General features: G+C 41.2%; 1 protein-coding gene and 1 long non-coding RNA gene across 3 annotated transcripts in view; one reads left to right on the top strand and one right to left on the bottom strand.

Moving 5' to 3' along the window:
- Positions 1-733: 733 nt before the first annotated feature.
- LOC307219162 lies at positions 734-16,895 on the bottom strand. Of its 2 annotated transcripts, none has more exons than XR_013840315.1 (3): positions 16,850-16,895; positions 2,537-2,611; positions 734-834 (listed from the first exon to the last, which is right to left on the bottom strand). It is a non-coding gene; the product is annotated as an uncharacterized lncRNA (long non-coding RNA). The 2 variants fall into 2 exon arrangements; XR_013840316.1 differs by having other exon boundaries at positions 737-840.
- Positions 16,896-17,637: 742 nt separating this feature from the next.
- DAB1 (DAB adaptor protein 1) overlaps positions 17,638-20,613 on the top strand; it is a 666,637-nt gene continuing 663,661 nt past the window's right edge. The window contains exons 1-2 of the mRNA XM_079982111.1: positions 17,638-17,856; positions 18,640-18,819. The gene's annotated coding sequence lies outside the window, so the exon portion shown is untranslated. The remainder of the gene's footprint in view (positions 17,857-18,639; positions 18,820-20,613) is intronic.

Raw genomic sequence — 20,613 nt, 5'->3', positions numbered from 1 at the left:
ATCTGACTGTCCTGAAAATTTAGCGATGTCACAAGTCATAATGGAAAATCGAAAGCGCTGCGTTCTTGGGAGAGCTTGTTGGCTGGGCGTGCTGCTGTGTGCTGCTTCGCGGAAAATTGGGGGAGCCTTTCTGAATGATCAGTTTCTAATGCATTAAATGCACAGTTTTTGTTCTGAGTCCACCCAGGTTGCACTTCATTTTCAAAAAGATCGCTTTCCCCCAGAGTAACATGTGCGGTATTTTTGTGCTTGGAGGAACAACACGGAGCTGTCTTCTGGTTACAAGTTTCATTGCTATAGTGATGGGCATGAGGAATGCAGTGATGGAGTGTCATGGGATCATATTGAAAACACGCCCTCCAACATTTCTCTGATGAAAATAAGGATGTCCTATTTAATAATAATAATAATAATAATAATAATAATAATAATAAACCCCACCCATCTGACTGGGTTGTTCCAGCCCTCTGGATGGCTTCCAACGTATATAAAAACATAATGAAACATTAAACATTAAAAAACTTCCCCATATAGGGGTGCCTCCAGCTGTCTTCTAAAGGCTGCATAGTTACTTACCTTTTTGGCCCAAGGGTTGCATAACTCCACACCCTCCAACATTTCTCTGATGAAAATAGGGACATCCTAAGGAAAAGTGGGACATTCCAGGTTCAAATCAGAAACCAGGATGGGTTCTGTAAATCCAGGCTTGTCAGACACAGCTCCCTCATTCTTGTGGCTCTTGTTTTGTGCTTTTTGATCTTTCCACCAGTTTGTATGTTCTCCTCTGATACTCCATTTCTCGGACAGAAAGAATAACACAAATAAATTTGAAACCTGAATCTTGGGAACAGAATGTGTTATATTATAACAAACTGAAGTAGGTAAACCTTCCTTTTGTGTACCTTGATAGCAAAGCCTGGTACAGTCGATTTGGATTATTTGGTTACAGAATACTTAAAAGACTTATTTATGGGTTCACGGCAGATTACTAAGGCACACCAAACTGCTTGTAGTCAACGCATGCTGGTTGTGGAGGGGGAGCAGGGAGACAGTATTCACTTAGCAGCCTTCTGTGCAATGTTTGGCATTGATTAAAATTGCCCAGTGTGGCAAGGGGAATCAAAGGAGAAACAAGCAAGGTAAAACAGACCTTGGGATGCAGTCGACAGAGAAAGCCTGAGTTTTACTCTGCTGGGTCCCAGAAAATGCCCAGATTTCAACAAAGGATTGCCTCCAGCTTCCTTGTATATGTATGTGGGATACATAGCTCTTGCGGTGCCCTAGAGCATCTATAATGCCATGGAAACAGCAAGCACTTCCAAAACAGTAAATGTCAGCCCTCTAACAGCAAGCCATGAAGATTTAGGAGCTTTCACAAAGAAATTATAGTTCCCTGCCATCCTGTCTGCATTTTTTCAAAGTGAGCTATATCAAAATATGGATGTGAGACTGGTGCACCCCCCCCCCAAATGCTGGGCTAGTTCCATGGCTTTCAAATCATATCTCTGTAAACCTAGGAGCGTTGTGTTATTGTGTTCTTAAAGCAGTCTGCACTATTTGAATTAAAAACATTGGGGTTTTTTGTGGGGCTCTAGGAACCTGCTGTCTCCTCTGGAAGGCATGCCCAGTAGTTAATATCTTCTGGGCAGCTATAACCGGCCTGACATCTGTGGGTATAGGTTTATATATTATTATTATTATTATTATTATTATTATTATTATTAATGCTGCTATTATGGTAACACTGTACACATGGGTCCATCTTTATGCCTTCTCTCATTTTCCAAGGGTGACAAGTCTTCTGTTGTGCTGAAACCACATGTTGGTTGCCACATGGTCTGTAGTAGCACAAGGGTGCTATTTTTTTGTATGTTGTTTTCATTAATATATGCATTTTTGCAGACTTTAGTATGTGGATTTTTCTGCATATTATTTGCCTGATAAACTGCAGTGGAAGATTTAGAGAAGTGTGAATCTTGAAGAATGGCTGCATTTTAGTTTTTGCATTGTTTCAGAAAGTACGAATTACATAGGTTTGCCTTAAAATGAAAACTGTGTAGAATTGCTCCCTAATACCTAGTGAGAAGTAAATGTGTTTCATGTGTTCAGCCAGTGCATGCCTTTTTGCTTAGTTTTTCAAAATCAATTTACGTGCTTTTTGGAGCATGAGTGAATTTTTAAGCGCCTTAACTCTTTTCTTAAAGTGAAACCTTTTGATCCTAGATATATTGATAGATATCCCTTGAACTGCTTTCTAATCCACTGCTAAACTTGTTCCTCTCTCCATTTATTCATATTTGGCTGCTTGCAAGTATCTTGGTTTATTTGTATTGCCTTGCATGTTCCATACATACTGCGTGGCTTCCATGGCTAAGTCAGTGTTGGAAAAGGTGAGTGTTTAATGCTGCTTTTAACAAGATCTGATAGCTTAAGTCCCTGGTGGAATTATTTGACAAGCCCTGCGTGGGCACGTTTTATTATCATTATTAATTGTTGCTGTGTGAGTCAGGATTGAAGAGTGGTAAGACAAACTCACCTGCCTGCCTTCATTCTCTTTGCTTTCAATCCTGCGCCTTTGATTAGCCTTCCTTTCAGCCATGTGCATTTTTGTCTTATATTAAAGGTTACAAAAAGCTAATTACTGTGCAGAGAAGGTTACTGGTACATTTTCTAAAATATAACTTGTGTGTCTGACCTTGCATGTACTTGTATCGTTCTCTGTTATTTTTCATGTCAGGATGGCAAACAGGAATGATAATAGGGAAAGCAGATGCCACCTAGATTGGCTGTTGTAAGTGATGTGGGAGACGTGAATAAAGATAGGGCACAGGCACTCTTTCTTTATTTCCCATCTGCATCTTTCTTCTACAAAGGGCCTCCTGTATGATTAATATTACTGCATTGCTTTTGGAATGATAAACCAGGAAAATATATATCTACAAACCAGAGGTAGCACACCTGGTACACTCCACATGCTGTAGACTACAAATCCCGCAGTTCTTTCTTATGCTGGCTGGGGCCAATGGAAGACAAATTCCACACCTGGCAGGCATCACCTGAGCAGCTGCTCATGCATAGCTACAGCTCAATGTTAAAGCATCTAACTTGTATGCAGCAGGTCCCAGGTGCAATCCCTGCCATCTCTAGGTAGGGCTGGGAATGTCCCCTGTCTGAAAACTAGAAAAGTGCTGCCAGTCAGTGCAAAGGCAAAAAGGTAAAGGACCCCTGGATGGTTAAGTCCATCCAAAGGCGACTATGGGGTGCAGTGCTCATCTTGCTATCAGGCTGAGGGAGCCGGCGTTTGTCCACAGACAGCTTTCTGTGTCAAGTGGCCAGCATGACTAAACTACTTCTGACGCAACGGAACACTATGACGGAAACCAGAGCACATGGCAATGCCGTTCACCTTCCCGCTGCAGCGGTACCTATTTATCTACTTGCACTGGCGTGCTTTCGAACTGCTAGGTTGCCAGTAGCTGGGACAGAGCAATGGGAGCTCACCCCATTGCGGGGATTTGAATTGTCAACGGCAAGCCCAAGAGGCTCAGTGGTTTTGACCACAGCGCCACCTGCATCAGTGTAGATAAAACCGAACTAGATGAACCCATTGTGTGACTCAGTATGGTATGTGTGTGTTCTTCTTCCCATTTAACATTTCCTTGATGCTTGACAGCCTCCTTAGCTGGCTGTACTTCTGAGTTGTGGGGGGCAGGGAACCCATGGAATGAGTTACCTCAGGATGGTTTTAAATGAAGTGTGGAAAGCCAAGGAGGGTAGCTACTCAGCACCCAAGATCAGCAGTCATTGGTTTTGCTTTTAAGGGTAATACTTCATTTTACCATTCAATAAAATGCTTCTCTATTTGTTTATTTAAAACTAACACACACACACACACACACAGAGAGAGAGAGAGAGAGAGAGAGAGAGAGATCTGAGCACCTGGAAAGGCTGCAGAGTGCAGACCGCTAGAGATATACAGTGGTAACTCGGGTTAAGTACTTAATTTGTTCCGGAGGTCCGTTCTTAACCTGAAACTGTTCTTAACCTGAAGCACCACTTTAGCTAATGGGGCCTCCTGCTGCTGCCGCGCCACTGGAGCCCGATTTCTGTTCTTATGCTGAAGCAAATTTCTTAACCTGAAGCACTATTTCTGGGTTAGCAGAGTCTGTAACCAGAAGCGTATGTAACCTGAAGCGTATGTAACCCAAGGTATCACTGTAGAATCATAGAGATGGAAGGGATCCTGAGGATCATCTAGTCCAACCCCCTGTGATGCAGGAATAAGCAGCTGTCCCGTACGAGGATCGAACCTGCGATCTTGGTGCTACCAACACCACACTCTAACCAACTGAGCTATCCAGTAGTAGAATAATAGAAAGGGCACTTTCAAACAACCCTTGGCAACTGTAAAAGTAAATTTACAATAAAGCATGCCCTACTGATTTTTTTCTATCCCCTTTGATGATTTTCAATGCAATTTATTTCTGCATTAATTGATGCAGAATGGTTAAAGAAAAGTAGAAATGGTTAAATGAAACTGGGATCTTGATGGATAAATGACCTGCCTGATCAAGTATAAGAGAGTTCCTTTTGTTCACAAGAAAATGGTTTAACTTAATGATGAGCGGCAGTACTATGATGTCACTGGTACTAATCCCCACAAGGTGTGTAAGCCGATACATGTACTAACAATGATGCTATACTGTAATGCCATGTTCAGCATTTTCTATGCTGCTCAGGTGCGCATCCCTCAAGAGCATTTATGTTTTCCAGGAGCACAGGGCCATAAGGTCTGGACCTGGAAATCCTACTGCTTCACAAGTGCTAACTTTGAGGGCTGGGGCTGCTCTCATTTCTTGCTCTCCTCTAATCTTGCAGGCCCTTGGATAATGAGAGGATGCTGGTGCAAGTCAAAAGAGAATGTTGCCCTTGGTCTTTAACAGCTCATTAAGGACAAATAGGCTTTTAGCTAATGAAAATCTAGCATTTGTATTAAAGGCTTCATAATGATATATAGTCAGAGGTGCTATACTATCCTGGGTAATTGGGAATTTTATTTGTCTTTTTCTTCTGGGGGAGCATCGTAGACAATATTGGAGTTGTTCTAAACTAAAATAATTAATTGGGCTATAAAATGTAAGTACCCAGAGCTTTTGGGGATAGAGAAGCAGCTACTGCATGAACATTAATGCTTCTCTTAGTGCTGACCTGAGATATGACCAGGGCATTATGAATTGGCCAAATACACATTAAATAATGCATATGAAAAGAAGCACTCCACTGGGGGGGGGGGAGGGGAATGAAGTTATTTTCTCTTGTTAAGGAGAAGAAGGCAAAGGGCATGCTATTTCCATGGGACAGCTCTGGAATTGACACAGTCATAATGGATTTCACTCATACGATGTGATCCACCAGGACTGCAGGAGCCCTGTTACAAATGAACGGCAGAGTCCACTCCATTCACACAAGATAATCTTTGTAGCTTTAGCAGTTGGAGAAGTGGAGAAAATCACTGGAGGACATTTCATTGACTATAGCAGGGTCAGGCCATGAACTGTCTTAAGGAAAGTCCTCCAGATGTTGTGTGCAACAGACCCATCTTTGGTGTGGAAGAGGCATGAACAGTGAAAATGGTTGGCTGTGAAAATGCTTGCAAGGTATTGAATTTTTGCTTTCACAAAATGGTAAAAATGGAAATAACCATTCTTCCATTTTATTATTATTTTTAAGTGGTTTTAGCAGCCACACTGTCATAAAATAAATAAATAACAAGGCTGAATACAGCATATAAAATCAAAACCAACAAAGGCTTCCATAAAAGACACAATAAATTCTGACCAGATTAGAAGGGAAATTAATGTTGCAAAGGCCTGTCCAAACAAGAAAGTCTTAAGATTCATCTGACTGGATCTGGTGAGGAAATTTAAGTCTTTTTTGGCTGAGTTTAAAGAGGTACTCTGTTCTTAACACCAAGGGTATGTTAGTATCATTCATCATAGTACCACTCTCCTATGTAGCAGAAAAGCTATAGCTTAGCTACTACTAACAGTTAAGGTGATGCTCAGTTGCATAAGGAGTCTTGAAAGAAATTAGCAACAGAGGTTATACTAGAGATGTTTTAAGCACCATAAAAAGCCACATATGAGGTCTTGGAAGCTTGGAATATGTTGTTTGCTTTGGAGCTCACAATTATGCAAAATCCTTTTCTCACCATTAGTGTGACATTCGCAATCTGCCAGCACAAACCTCTAGTAGATTAAGCGAAATGGGTTTCTAAATTGTATGTTATTGACTTTTCAATTATGCAGGCAATGGTGGGAAAGCTACCGGAGGAGATATAGATTATAGGATCTCTGTCCCAAGGAAGATCTGCAAACAAAGAGAAGCAGAGCAGCCTGGGATCAGTCTGATGAATATTGATGGTGTGTTGAGGAGGTGCAAGGTGATGTATAGATAAATAAGCAATGTCCATGTGCCAAGGAACTGTTTGGTAGAGAGACAACAGTGGTATTAAAGAAGAAATCATCCTTGATGGCCATGGGAAGAGGGGGAAAAATCTTTATGGTTATGGTATTTAGCCTCTGAATGAACACATTGAAATCATCATGTAGTACAATTACTGGAACTTAATTCGTTTCTTTGTTGTGTCATTCTTCACATGGGCAAGCCTATTTTCCTTTTGTAATTACATTTGCTCGAAAACAGACACCCGAGTATAAGCTGACACTGGGATGACAAATGGACACAAATGGACCAAAGCAAACAAAGTATAGATTTGTTAACCCTTCATTCTCCCCTCTGTCCACTAGCAGTACCTTGGAAAGGGCCAGGCAGGAGGATAGTGCTTTCATTCTGGCCGGTTGTTTGCTAAACCAACTCTATTATTGCTCTCCAGAGAATGCCAAGCTGAATTCCAATTAAATCAGTGGGACATTGTAACCAATGGGTCACAATCAATTATTGCATATTTATACCTTGAACACACTACCCTGAGCAGTGAGATATTTCCCTTGGAGATACTGTTCTCACTGTGTCCCTTATCTTATACAAGAACCAGTCTCATACAGACTTGCTCCAAAAGTTTATTATGAGAATGAAAGCTTATATTGACTAATTATTCCAATAGTTAATGCAGAACAGCATATGGGCATTGGTAGGAATCATGGGCACCTTTAACTTAATACATTCATACCTTAAGATATGAAAGAATCTAGTCTGAGAGAGGAAATAAAGTGGGTGAGCATAGCATTACAATATGATATCTCTATAAAATAGAGAATGTAATAGAATAATCATTTCTTGTACCCCAGCTACTCTGGGTAGCTTCTAAGAGAATATTATAAAGTCCCAGCTCCCTATAGAACAGTCTATGGTTGGACAGATGGCTTTAGATCTGGACGCCAAAAGCGGGCTTGAGGTTTCTATGCCTGAAAACAGTAAGCTCTCTCCTTCTAAATCAGATCTTACGAACCCCAATACCCAGTGTCCTTGAGAGTGGTGGAGTTAAGGACTATGAGAAGTCATTGGAACCAAATATGCTTCTGAACCCATGGAAAAAATTGATCTTAAAGAGGATCTTGAATTTCACAGGAGTGTATGTGAAAGGGAGGGGCTTCATGATGTGGAAGGGGGAAATAAAAGAGGGTCTTTGGAAATAAGAGTTTGCAACTTTACTTCCAGATGTGTTCCAGGGCCGTCATCTTGCCTGCATTGCTAATTTTCATGTGCTACGGAGTAAAGATACAGTGGTACCTTGGGTTACAGATGCTTCAGGTTACATACGCTTCAGGTTACAGACTCCGCTAACCCAGAAATAGTACCTCGGGTTAAGAACTTTCCTTTAGGATGAGAACAGAAATCGCGCAGCGGCGGTGCAGTGGGAGGCCCCATTAGCTAAAGTGGTACCTCAGGTTAAAAACAGTTTCAGGTTAAGAATGGACCTCCAGAACGAATTAAGTTCTTAACCTGAGGTACCAGTGTACACTAAAATTCAATGCTAGCAATTAGCTGGTATAAAAGTGCTTTTTTTCTAAAAAAAATATTTAGGGGTACTCTCACTTTCCTACTCATATTGAAATACTGCCCCTCAATGAGGTCAAACTTAGATTCACAAAATGTTTAGGGGTATGTGTACCCCTGCACCCCCCCCCCAGAAAAAAGCACTGGGTATAAACATTTTAAAAAGAACTAGCACATTGACAAAAATTCCTCCCACCAATACAAGATCATACTAACCAGTCCTACTCTGGATCATGTGGCATCCAGCATTTTCCTATCTTAAGACAAGCCAATGGACAAGTTGGCTGACAAACTAGAAAGAAGCACTTGCCATAAAAAAGGTGGGAGGGGGAGAGAGAAAATCCAAAGTATGTTCCTGGGGAGAATGGTTTGCCCATGCTACCTGAGCTGCAGAATTAAAACGGAAAATATAATTAAGCGTTTAGACACAATAGGCATTGCATTTATGGGCAATTGCTAACCCAGCATACCTTCGGTTGTGTAATAAGGCCAGGTGGGTTTTATAGCCCACAGAGTACAGTAATCACTTTCAAATGAGCTGCCTGGAGAGTATTATTGCATGATGTGAAAAAGAAATTATGGATCAAAATAATAAAACAGTCAGATGTGAACACTAACTAGGGTCATATTATGGCCATGGATGAATATGAACAATGCAAGTTAATCAGATGGCATTGATAGAGGATAAACGAAGAGGGCATGGGATTAGGACATGTGTATAAGCTTTATTTCTAATTCAGACTCAGATTCCTCAAGCTGATTTGACCTCTTTATACTCAGCGTTCAGTCAATGGTGATGACCAACTGTCTCACAACACTCAAAGGTATTTTGTAGAGCATTAGAAAAAGTTAAAATCCCCAAGTAGGGATATTGAAGCAAGTATGCACAGCTAGCTACCCCAACCTGGGTCCTACTTGCTTATTCCCTAGCCCTCTGACTCTAGTTATAGGTAGGTAGCTGTGTTGGTCTGCCATAGTCGAAACAAATTAAAAAATCCCTCCAGTAGCACCTCAGAGACCAACTAAGTTTGTTATTGGTATGAGCTTTCGTGTGCATGCACACTTCTTCAGATACACTGAAACAGAAGTCACCAGATCCAATGTCTCTATTCAGAGCAATTGCAACTTGTTACCAAACTTAAAACCATGGAGAGACCTGGTCTGAATAGAGACATTGGATTCTTATCTCATTATACATGTTAAAGCTATTTTTAGCCATCTCACCCCTTGCTTTTTCCTGTAATACCAATTGCAGTCGTTAACAGTCGTCAACAGGTTTACCACACCTATCAGCCAATCACCCATTCCCACCACCCTTCTGAGTAATACCCCCTCCCCACCCTCTCACTATATATAAGGGTCTGGTGACTTCTGTTTCAGTGTACAGTGGTACCTCGGGTTACATACGCTTCAGGTTACAGACTCTGCTAACCCAGAAATAGTGCTTCAGGTTAAGACCTTTGCTTCAGGATGAGAACAGAAATTGTGCTCTGGTGGTGCGGCAGCAGCACCAGGAGGCCCCATTAGCTAAAGTGGTGCTTCAGGTTAAGACCAGTTTCAGGTTAAGTACGGACCTCCGGAACAAATTAAGTACTTAACCCGAGGTACCACTGTATCTGAAGAAGTGTGCATGAACACGAAAGCTCATACCAATAACAAACTTAGTTGGTCTTTTAGGTGCTACTGGAAGGATTTTTTAAATTTTTGTTTTTTCTGACTATAGATATCCTGCTCCCGTCCTCCAAGAGGAGGGGAGCTTCCTACTGGGTCAAAGAGACAGTATAATATGCCCGCCTTCTTTCAGGCTGTGTAAGGCACACCTAAGATGTAGGGGGTATGATCCACAGTGGCAGGGGAATGGGGGCGACACCACAGTTGCCACTGTGCTGTAAGTGGGCTGGTTCACATGATATGGTAAGTCAAACTATGTATGCTGTATAGTAACTTGGATCCTCGATGGTCCTTTTTACTGTCACATTGCCCTAAGCCAAGGTCTGACTATGAGTTGTATCCAATGCTCAGAGTAGACCCATTGGAGTTAATAAGCATAACTAATTTAGCATTATTAATTTCAATAGATCTTGTCTGAGTAGAGCTTAGCTGGATAGCTGTGATTCATGCATTGGACTAGCTGACTCTTCCAGCTCTACAGCTCTATGATTCTAACCCTTAGTGTATTGTCCGAACCAGAGCCTCATGGCAAAGCAATGACCACAAGCTGTAGCCCAGATGTCTTCTTTGAATTTAAGCCACCTTCTTCTCATCTCTGCAACCCCTCCTTAGCTACTGTTGAAAAATCAGAGTGTGCTTTGCTAAACTAGTTTTGCAGACATCTCAAGGGATGTTTGGAACCAAGAACTTTACACTTTCATCCAGGCTTGCAAATAACTGTCCAGGGCTGTTGGAAGTGTAGAAATTGCTCCCCAGGTCAATGAGTTCTGGCTTAGACCCTCTGCGGGTCTCCAACAGGAATTTAGCTCATAAAAACAATAATACCAGGTTGAGTCAGACTCTGGCAGACATGCATGGTTTACTGAGTCAGCACTTTTCCTGCCAGAAACCTCTATCTTTTGTTCTGCAAGCAGCATTTTGTTAATCTTTTCATCCAGTTATTTGCAATAGCATCATAACACTGTAAAAGTTTAGCTGGACTCCCACTGGCAAGAGAGGAGAGGAGATTTGATCTGATCCTCCTCTCCTCCTACAGGCAGCAGTGCTGCCTTCCATGTTCAGCTGGAGGTTACCCCAATCCTCTAGAGCAGGTTTTTCAGGGGACACTGGAGACTGCAGGGAGACAGGGAGAAGCACTTGTTCGGAACTGACCATTCGGCAAGCACTGACTCTCATATCTAGGCACAAGATCTAGTCAGTGGGAGAAGACAGGACATGTCTGAAATGGAATAACTGAGAGCATCCCTAGGTATGAAAGAAGCATGATATTTTCTTAAGCAAACATACCATAACTTGTCTTTTTACATATAACCCACAAAGTTACAACAAAGGTCAACTGTGCCCTATGCATTTTAGTCTGCAAATTCATGTCCAGCATTTATTTTGTTGGTATGCACGTTACACTTTAAAGAACTCACCATTCCTTTCTAAAAGGCAAGGGCTATACTGTTTGATACCGCATACTGTTTTTACAGTGATTCCATTCCACATCACACTGAGGTGGGGGTGGGGGTGGGACCTGGTGGTCCGAGCGCAACCCGGTCCCACTCGGAAGTGGAACCAATTTGTTGTTATTCCCAAAAGGAAAGCTTCTTGGTTTTTAGGAAATGTTCTTTTAAACATTTCTTAACTTGGTTATAGACCATCTCCCAGAATTCTTTTATTATTCTACAAGACCACCATGAGTGATAAAATGTACCAATTGTTTCTTTACATTTCCAGCATGGGTCACTTTTAGTTCTAAACATTTTAGCTAGTTTACTTGGCATCAAGGACCACCTGTGGATCATTTTTAAATGGTTCTCTTTTAACGCATAACTAGCAGTGAATTTTAAATTTATTTTCCACAAATGTTCCCACAGGTTCAGATCAATATTATGACCCACATCTTATGCCCATTTGATCATAGATGATTTCATGCGTTCTCCTTTAGTTTCCCAATCCTATATATTTTAGATAAATTTTAACTCCATATCTTAATATTCCTTTTTTGAATTATGATGGTTTTTCTGCAAATCTCAATTTCTTATCTACCTTAAATTTTGATTTGATTTGATGATAGTTTAGCCATTTTCTTTAATCTCTTCACCCCCCCCCCCATTTCTGGTTCTCCTTCTGAAAAGTCTAACAAATCATGATAGGTATCCCAGTTATAACTCATTTTACTATTTTTCCTTGTCTCAGCTTCTATTGGGGATAACCACCATGGTGTTTTGTTTTCTAATAAAATTTTGTATTTTCCCACACTCTAATTAAGTTTTTTCTAATAACATGGTTGGCGAAGCTTTTACGTATTCCCACTTTGCTATACCAAATATAGGCATGCCAGCCGTGTTTGGCATCATGACCCTCCAAATCAAGCAACTGTGTGTTTTCTAGCAAATCCAGTCTTTTATCCAACACAGGCAGGCAGCTTCAAACTACAGTACAATTCCAAATCTGGGAGTGCAAAACCTCCTCTGTCTTATATCAACAAGAATCCTATGTTTTATCTTAGGTTTCTTTCCCCTCCAGATAAACTTAGACAGGTCTTTTCTCCAATCTTTTAGGCATTGCGTATCATTAAGGATTGGGATTGTTTGGACTAAAAATAGCATTTTTGGGAGAATATTCACTTTTATCACTGAGATTCTCCCCATTAATAATAATTGCTTTCTGCCCCATCCTGACAAGACAGAAGTACTGTTTCCGGGGGGACAGGATGTTGGCAGGTGTGGAGGACTCCCTGGTCCTGAACGGAGTAACTGTGCCCCTGAAGGATCAGGTGTGCAGCCTGGGAGTCATTTGAGACTCACAGCTGTCCATGGAGGCACAGGTCAATTCTGTGTCCAGGGCAGCTGTTTATCAGCTCCATCTCGTATGCAGGCTGAGACCCTACCTGCCTGCAGACTGTCTTGCCAGAGAGGTGCACGCTCTGGTTATCTCTCGCTTGGACTACTGCAATGCGCTCTATGTGGGGCTACCTTTGAAAGTGACCTGGAAACTACAACTAATTCAGAATGCGGCAGCTAGACTGGTGACTGGGAGCAGCGATCAAGACTACATAACACCGGTCTTGAAAGACCTACACTGGCTCCCAGTACGTTTCCGAGCACAATTCAAAGTGTTGGTGCTGACCTTTAAAGCCCTAAATGGCCTTGGTCCAGTATACCTGAAGGAGTGTCTCCACCCCCATCGTTCTGCCCGGACACTGAGGTCCAGTGCTGAGGGCCTTCTGGTGGTTCCGGTCTGCTGTGAAGGAAATGGCGGCGCACTCCATGTCATTTGATTAAAAGACAACACGGTCCAGGCTGCCAGGGTTTTGGGGGTGAGTGCTAGGCACCCCAAAAAAAACTCCCCATGGGAGAGTGGGGACTCCAGCTAGATGGGCGGGGTATAAATAATAAATTATTATTATTATATTATTATTATATATCTAAATCTCTTTATTCCCCCCCCCCATTTTCACATAGTTATCTTTGTAGATGTTGTGGTTGTTTGTTGATACCCACACTCCTAAATCACCATTTTCTCTATTTTCCAGCCAGTAATAATTTCATTTTAACTTGGTTATCTATGTTTTTAACTAACATTTTGGTTTTATCTTTATTTATTTTAAAACCTGCCAATTTTCCAAATTCATTTATTTCCTTTAATAATTCTAGTATACCTTCTAAAGGTTGTTCCATGGTTAAGACAATACCATCTGCAAAAGCTTTTGTTTTATAATGTTGTTTGACCACTTAGAGGGTATGCTATAGCATACGAGCTATTGATATGGTCAAGCGCCATGTTTCAAGTACCATCCAAAATGATCATGTAGTATCGACAAGAGGCGATGCTCTGTGCTATGACAGTGAAAGTAAATCCATGCTTTCAGTGATGTAGTTGAAGGTTCAAAATCAGCACCGCAGACACATACCTACCTTTCCCCACTGAATCTGAACAAGACATGCCCCATGTTTCATTTTGCCTACTGCATAGCCTCATAGTTTCCTCCTGTAAGCCCCAACTGCCTTAATCTGTTCCATAATTTATAAGGCAGCTGACCTTAGCATCAGCCAAGCTATTGAGCAAACACTGGAGAGTATTAAACTCCGTTTAGCCAGTGTTCTTGCAGAAGCCCTTGGAGTACATGAATACTGTTCAACACTCAAGTGGCTATCTGGGGACTGTTGCACTTGTCTTGCTAAAAACCATCCCATTGTCTTGCAAGGCTGACAGATTCATTCGTTACAGTTCCAAGAAAAGAGAAAGAGAGAAAGGGAGGGAGGGAGAGAGATTGACCAATTGCCTCCTTTTCCACATCTACGGTTAAAGAGATAATGCAGATGTACCTAGCCCCTGTTTAAGTACTCTGTTACTAAGGAAACAAACTTGTCAAGCATGAGCCATGTGGGAATAATGGTGATTTATTTAGAAAAGGGAAGGTTTGTCATTTTGAGCTCACTACTACAAAATTGCTTTTTGATTACCTTCAAGCTTATTGCATTGTCTTGTCACAATAAACTATGGAAACAAGTGGAAAGGTTAATAATTGTGGGATCTGTCCTTGTCAATTTCTTCTGAGGAAGGTCACCCAGCAGGCTCATGCCCCTGGTAGAACATGCTGGGAAAATACAAAAGGTCCCAAATAGGAAGCTAGAACATCATCACTATTATTGCTATTGTCTGTGAAATGACATGACCCATCAACAATGGGGGGGGGGGGGGCTTACACCTGGATTTTCCAGATTCCTTCCATATGTCTTCTCCCCACCCCCTCCACACACAGTGGCATGAAATGGAATATTATTTAACAGAATTCTGGGCCAAAATGACAGGGCACTGTCCATCTCTCTCAATAAAGCATTTCTGTTGTTTGTAAAAATATACACATTTGAACATAATGCTAAACCATGGCTTAGCATTTTGTGGTTTACCTGCAGCAAGCCTTGGGCTTCCATGCTCCTTCCTTCACAAGGCATTGGAAGCATCTGCTTCTGCCTTACATTAGCCTCAGTTCAGTGTTATATCTAAACCCTAAACTGTGGTTAGTTTTGCCTATGTTTTCTTGAAGCAAGTCAGCTTCATAACCCATGGTTTGCAGTTAGTTGGTTTAAAAAAACTATAGTTAAGTTTATCAAGGTGCAAACTTTACAACAAGCTGTGATTAATCTAAAACATAAGCGAACATGTAGTGCCAGAGGAGGAGGGGAGAAATAGTGAAGCCTGTGACTTACAGGAGCTAATCCTTGTAATGTTAAATTATGGTTTATGGCTTTAAAGGTTAATAACATCAGCACCTTAGATTGGGCCTGGAAACAGATAGGTAGGTAATGTAACAGTTGTGGCTTCTCCCAAAGAACCTCATGAACTATAATTAGTTAAGGATGCTGTGAGTTGTTAGGATACTGCTATTCCCCTCATAGAGCTACAGCTCACAGAGTTCCATCGGAAGAAAAGGGATTGATAAGCCATTTTGAGGGGAATAGGTCTCTTAAAAACTCTCAGCACCCTTGACAAACCACAGTTGCCAGATTCCTTGGGGTGAGCCTATGTCTGTTTAAAGTGATATGATACTGCTTTAAATGTAGGGCCAACTCATCCCATTTTGCTACTTGAGGCAAAACGGGAAGTACTGCCCTGCCCTGCCTTGCCACTGCCACCCTGCACTTTGCTGCCTGCCCCGCTGCCTGTGCTACCAGCAGAGAAGTGACACAGTCATCGGTACTGATTTCTCTTGAGATCTCTCACACACTCCATGAGACCTTGTGAGATTTCAGTGAGATTTCACTTGAAGTCAGTGCTTGTGCCAGTGCCATTCCTCCACCAATGGCAGAGGTGGCACCCATGGGGGCATCGCCTCAGAAGCTTTCAGTGCCCGAGGCAGCTGCTTCAGCTTGCCTCATGGGTGGGCCGGGTCTGCTTAAATTTATAGTGCAGATGCGGCCATAGTTCTGCAGGTTTCACTATAGTGCACTGACTTGCCAGCAAAAACTTGGAGTGTAAAGATCTGTGGCAGGTAGACTTTTTGCTGGCTTTTTTAAACAAACATTTGATAAATAAACAACTTGGATATATTCACCTTCTACCCAGGGGGCCAGGGAAATCAATGAACAAATTTAAGATTGACATAATTTAGTTGTATTTGAAAATCATTTTTATTTTAATCATTTTTGTGTGGCATTTCCCAAAATTATGGGATTTCTTTTATATGACTTACGTAGGAGTGCGTGAGAAACATTTCCCCTACTGTGCACCTTGAGTCTGCGCTGCTCTGTTCATTTGGTCTGTCAGCGTCTAAGGCATGTTTTCTGGTTATTCTTCAAAATGGTCATGTGGAGTCAGATTATATTTTTAAAAGGTTCCCTGCGGTCCCAGCATGCTTAGCTCCACTGAAAACCTTTGCATGGCTAGTACATTGAAAACTGCTGACTTTGGGAGAAAAAATGACTCCTAACGGTCTACCAGGCAATGGTAGTTAATTTACATCCTGCTTCTCAGAAGAAAATGCATTTTTAAAAATGTTTAGATTGTTCTTGTACATTTTCCTTGAGAATTCTTGCACACTGACTTTAAAAAAATCACTTTTTTTTTAGCTTGGTTGCTCACAAAATGGCTACCTCATACTTGGTAATGGTTAATTGGTCTTTGCCCTGTGGAAAGCAAAGACTATTGGGTATTGCATCACTGTCTCATAGCAAAGGTTATAAAAAGGGCTTCCTTCAGACTACAAACTGATAAGTCAAAAATAATTTGGTAGACAACCTCTTTTCATATTTGCGGGATTTACATTAGTGTCATGGTGTTAATATTGTTCTCAGTGTGTGTGTGTGTGTGTGTGTGTGTGTGTGTATAATATCTGCCCAGCTGTTTTATGTAACAAGAAGACCAGTCTCTTAACCTAGATATTTGTCCACTTTAAAGCATATTCTGTCATCGACTGTCAAACATTCTGTGAATATATTTTTAAAAGGCTTAAATGAATCTCAGGAGAAAAGGAAGCCCTAAAGCTAGACTTGATAATCCAGAGGATTCTTCCAACCATCTGCTGCCTAGCCTTGAAGGACACTATCAGGCTAATGGCTTCTTCCTTCCCACCCAACATCATATTTATGGCAACTGTGATGTGTTAACTATTTTTAAACTTAGAAGTTCTGCTTTTACCTTAAGCAGTCATTAAAAAAATTGCATTCACTTGGCTGTCTTGACTTTGTGTCTGTGTGCTTATCTCAGAGTTCCCTACAAAATAAAAAAAATTCCTTCCAGTAGCACCTTAAAGACCAACTAAGTTAGTTCTTGGTATGAGCTTTCGTGTGCATGCACACGAAAGCTCATACCAAGAATTAACTTAGTTGGTCTTTAAGGTGCTACTGGAAGGAATTTTTTTATTTTGTTTTGACTATGGCAGACCAACACGGCTGTAATCAGAGTTCCCTGTATTTCATTTTGGAAGCAAGAAATCAGCCAAATATATGTGGCTAGAAGGACTCAATATGTCTGAAATCTGCAAAGCCAGAATAATCTTTGGTAAGACAAGCATCTTAAATTTATGTCTAAACCGTTTTTTTTCCTGATGGTCTAAAGATGGTCTAAAGCCATTTCTTCCTCAGATTTAATCATGATCACTCAATTTCTCTGCAAACATATGAAACTGTTTTACATTGATAATTGGTTACTCTCATTGTAATTCAGGGGTCACGGTGATAGCTTCTGTGGGTGCCAGTGTGCCCAGTAGCAGGGGCAGATTTTGGTCTTTCAAATTTCAGCAGCATCCTATGTAAGCCCAATGTTTGGCACCCCCCACCCTCCACTCTGCTCAATTCACGATGGCATAGTTGTGATACCATGCAGCCCCCTAAGCATGGCACCGAGTGCAGCAGAAACAGTTGTGCTGCCCTAAATCCACCTCTGCCAGTAGTACCTCCTGCATTGTAAGAAAATCACTGGGGCCTTATTTGAATAGTAAAACGTCTGGCATCTGGTGGGCGGGGCTTTTGTGTTGTGCTCTGGAATCAGCCCCTCCCTTCGGGTGTTCAGTTAGAGAGGCCAACTGTCATTCTTGCCTCATGATGTTGTTTTAGTTTCTCTCAGACAGTATGATACTGTGTTACAATTTGTATTATTAAAGCTTTGTTTGACATGGGCTTACTTTGCTGAAAGAAAAGAAACTCTGCTGAAGAATGGTGGAATATCCTAAACTGGGTGAGGGAGGGGATATTCCCAGTCTGACAGAAGGATTAATTTTTTTTTAAATCACCCCACCCTCCACAACATGCATTGACCATGATAGGTAAATATTCCCTCAAAAATCCACAATGCATGAGAGAGACTATTATCTTTTCCTGCCCAGTTCCTGTTTGCACTGGCTCAGCCACCCTTACCCTAAACATACCTTAAACATTTTCTCGTATTGTTGGATGCAAGCATTGGACCCTCACCCTCTCAGCTGTGGATGAGTGTGGTGGTGTAGTTACCTCCCCCCACCTTTGATGGGGTAGCTGACGGTGGGGGAGGGGGGCATGTCTGGATTATTTTGGAACCTTCTCTCTTTTTTGGGCTCTTTTGCTTGCGGCAGCCATTTTGTGTCATGGCACGCCCCACAACAGCCATGGCATGTGGCACACCCACATGGCCGCCATTTTGTGTCTGGCAGCCAGTGCAGTTGTTTAAAATCCCAGGTGTGCCCACTGGCACAAGTAAAAAGTTGGCAGCTCTTAGAGTGGCTCAAAATCGTTGACTTCTGTGACCACCTAGGAACTTAAGCGCACAAGTCTGTATCATATGAGGTAAAACCATTCAGAGAAGAAGCTCTGAATTAGGCTCTGCTAATGAATGCACAGTATGTTTAGGAAGTGGCTGAAGTCCCTCTTTGCTGCTGTCAATCAGCGTTAAGTGCCCTTTCATGCTCTCTTGTTGAGTTCTGCAAGGTGGGGCAAGAAAAAAATATTTCCTCACTTGTATCTGTCTTTAATCTCTTCCCTGCAGGGACTGCTTGCCTGATGTTTAAGCAGAAAATGAATAATACAAAGATAAGAAGATGCAGCATAAATTACTAATGGCAAATTAACAGCACATCCCCAGGACAACAGCAGTGGCAAGAACATGGACGACACCTGTTATGCTTCACGTTTAAGAGCACTTCAATGGAATTATTTATCAGCATAAGTAATTTCCATTAACTTTAACTGAATAAAAATGCAGAGAACACATTAATCACAGTATATTAAGTATTTCATTCAAATTAGCCCTAATTGCCAATCTTATTTGATGCACTAAATTTAGGTTGCTTAATACTTATTGTAATGAATATTTTAACCCAATTGTATTGCAGCATCCATGGCGGTATACTGTCATTACTGGAGCCACATATTTGGAACTAATGGGTTTATGCAGTAATAAAAGCAATGGCAGACAGTATGGCTTTGTTTGTGATGGGGTGGTAAGCACTTAAGAGTTCCAGGGGACTCTAGGTCATGTTGAGCTGCTGTTTTTTAAATAGTACATAGTATAGCATTAAGTAGCATCTTGTGTGTGGTTATAACGGGCAGCTGATTATTTCAAATTAAAAGCACTGACCATGCTGTGCACATGTATTTGACTATGTCTGCTGCTTATATTGTTCATTTCCTGCACTACCATAAATGAAATTATGCCAAGACATCTAGGACAAAGCAACTACAGCACTGCAGTTGTCGTATCCTGGACATCTTGGCATTTATTGATACATAGAAAATTAACAATATAAGCAGCAGCCATAGTACTGCCAAGGTGCAGTAGACTGCCAAATGAATAGTGCTAGTATTGCCAAGGACGGTGGCATTAGGAACTCATTTCTTATTTCCTGTACCAATGTGACTGCTGCTCAGAGGAAAGAACTGCAGCAGACAGTTCAGGAGAGGATATAGCCAGTTCCCAGTATCTTCTGAACCTGGCAGTCAGGTGATACCAGGCAGCCACTCCTGTCTGCAATAAATTCAGCAGATCTACTGCTTTCCTTTTAGTCTGTCTGAGCAACATTGGTCATGGAGGACAACAGCCTATCCCTGTGTCCCCCACTCATCCATGGCCACTACACTTCTTTGTATTTGGCTCTAAGTCAAAACAAAATAAAAAAATTCCTTCCAGTAGCACCTTAAAGACCAACTAAGTTAGTTCTTGGTATGAGCTTTCGTGTGCATGCACACTTCTTCAGATGTGTATCTGAAGAAGTGTGCATGCACACGAAAGCTCATACCAAGAACTAACTTAGTTGGTCTTTAAGGTGCTACTGGAAGGAATTTTTTTATTTTGTTTTGACTATGGCAGACCAACACGGCTACCTATCTGTAACTTTGGCTCTAAGCTTTAACTGGCTTAAAAGTAGCTCACTTATATATGATGTGCAATTCTTTGCTGGGGAGAGAATTGGAACAGAATTCCTAATAGAAAACTCTTAGTATCTTTTCCAAACTACAGTATCTATTCCAAACTACAGTTTCCACACCTGCGATAGAGGGGTGGTAGATGAAAAGTGAGATTTTTTTTTTTAAAGCTTACCATTTATTTATGTTATGAAAGTGAGGTATGGATATTTTCATGTCTAAGAGTTTTCTGTGGTATGATTGTATATTTACACCTCACTTCACTTACTGTACTATTTTATTGACTTGTTTTAGATCTAGGATCATTGAATTACGATATAGCTTTATATAAATTTACATATATTATTTGTTAAATTTTAATTTATAATAAACTTTATTATACAGATGAGGGGGTGGAGACTTGCTGGGAAGCTAATACTGGCTTTCTGGCACATTTAATTCTAAAACAAAACAGACATTCACACGCGGTTCTATTAATACTTGTCAGGAACAGAAATGTGCAAAGCAATTCTGAGAGGAAAACATTTTCTTTGCTGTTCTAGTGGAAATGCATCTTAGCAAACTTTCTGTACAATAACTGGCTACTGTAAAGAAATCT

The sequence above is a fragment of the Podarcis cretensis genome (assembly GCF_951804945.1).
Source record: "Podarcis cretensis genome assembly, chromosome: 6".
Taxonomy (NCBI): domain Eukaryota; kingdom Metazoa; phylum Chordata; class Lepidosauria; order Squamata; family Lacertidae; genus Podarcis; species Podarcis cretensis.
Note: the sequence above shows the minus strand (reverse complement) of the source record. Positions and strands in the feature narration are given on the sequence as shown.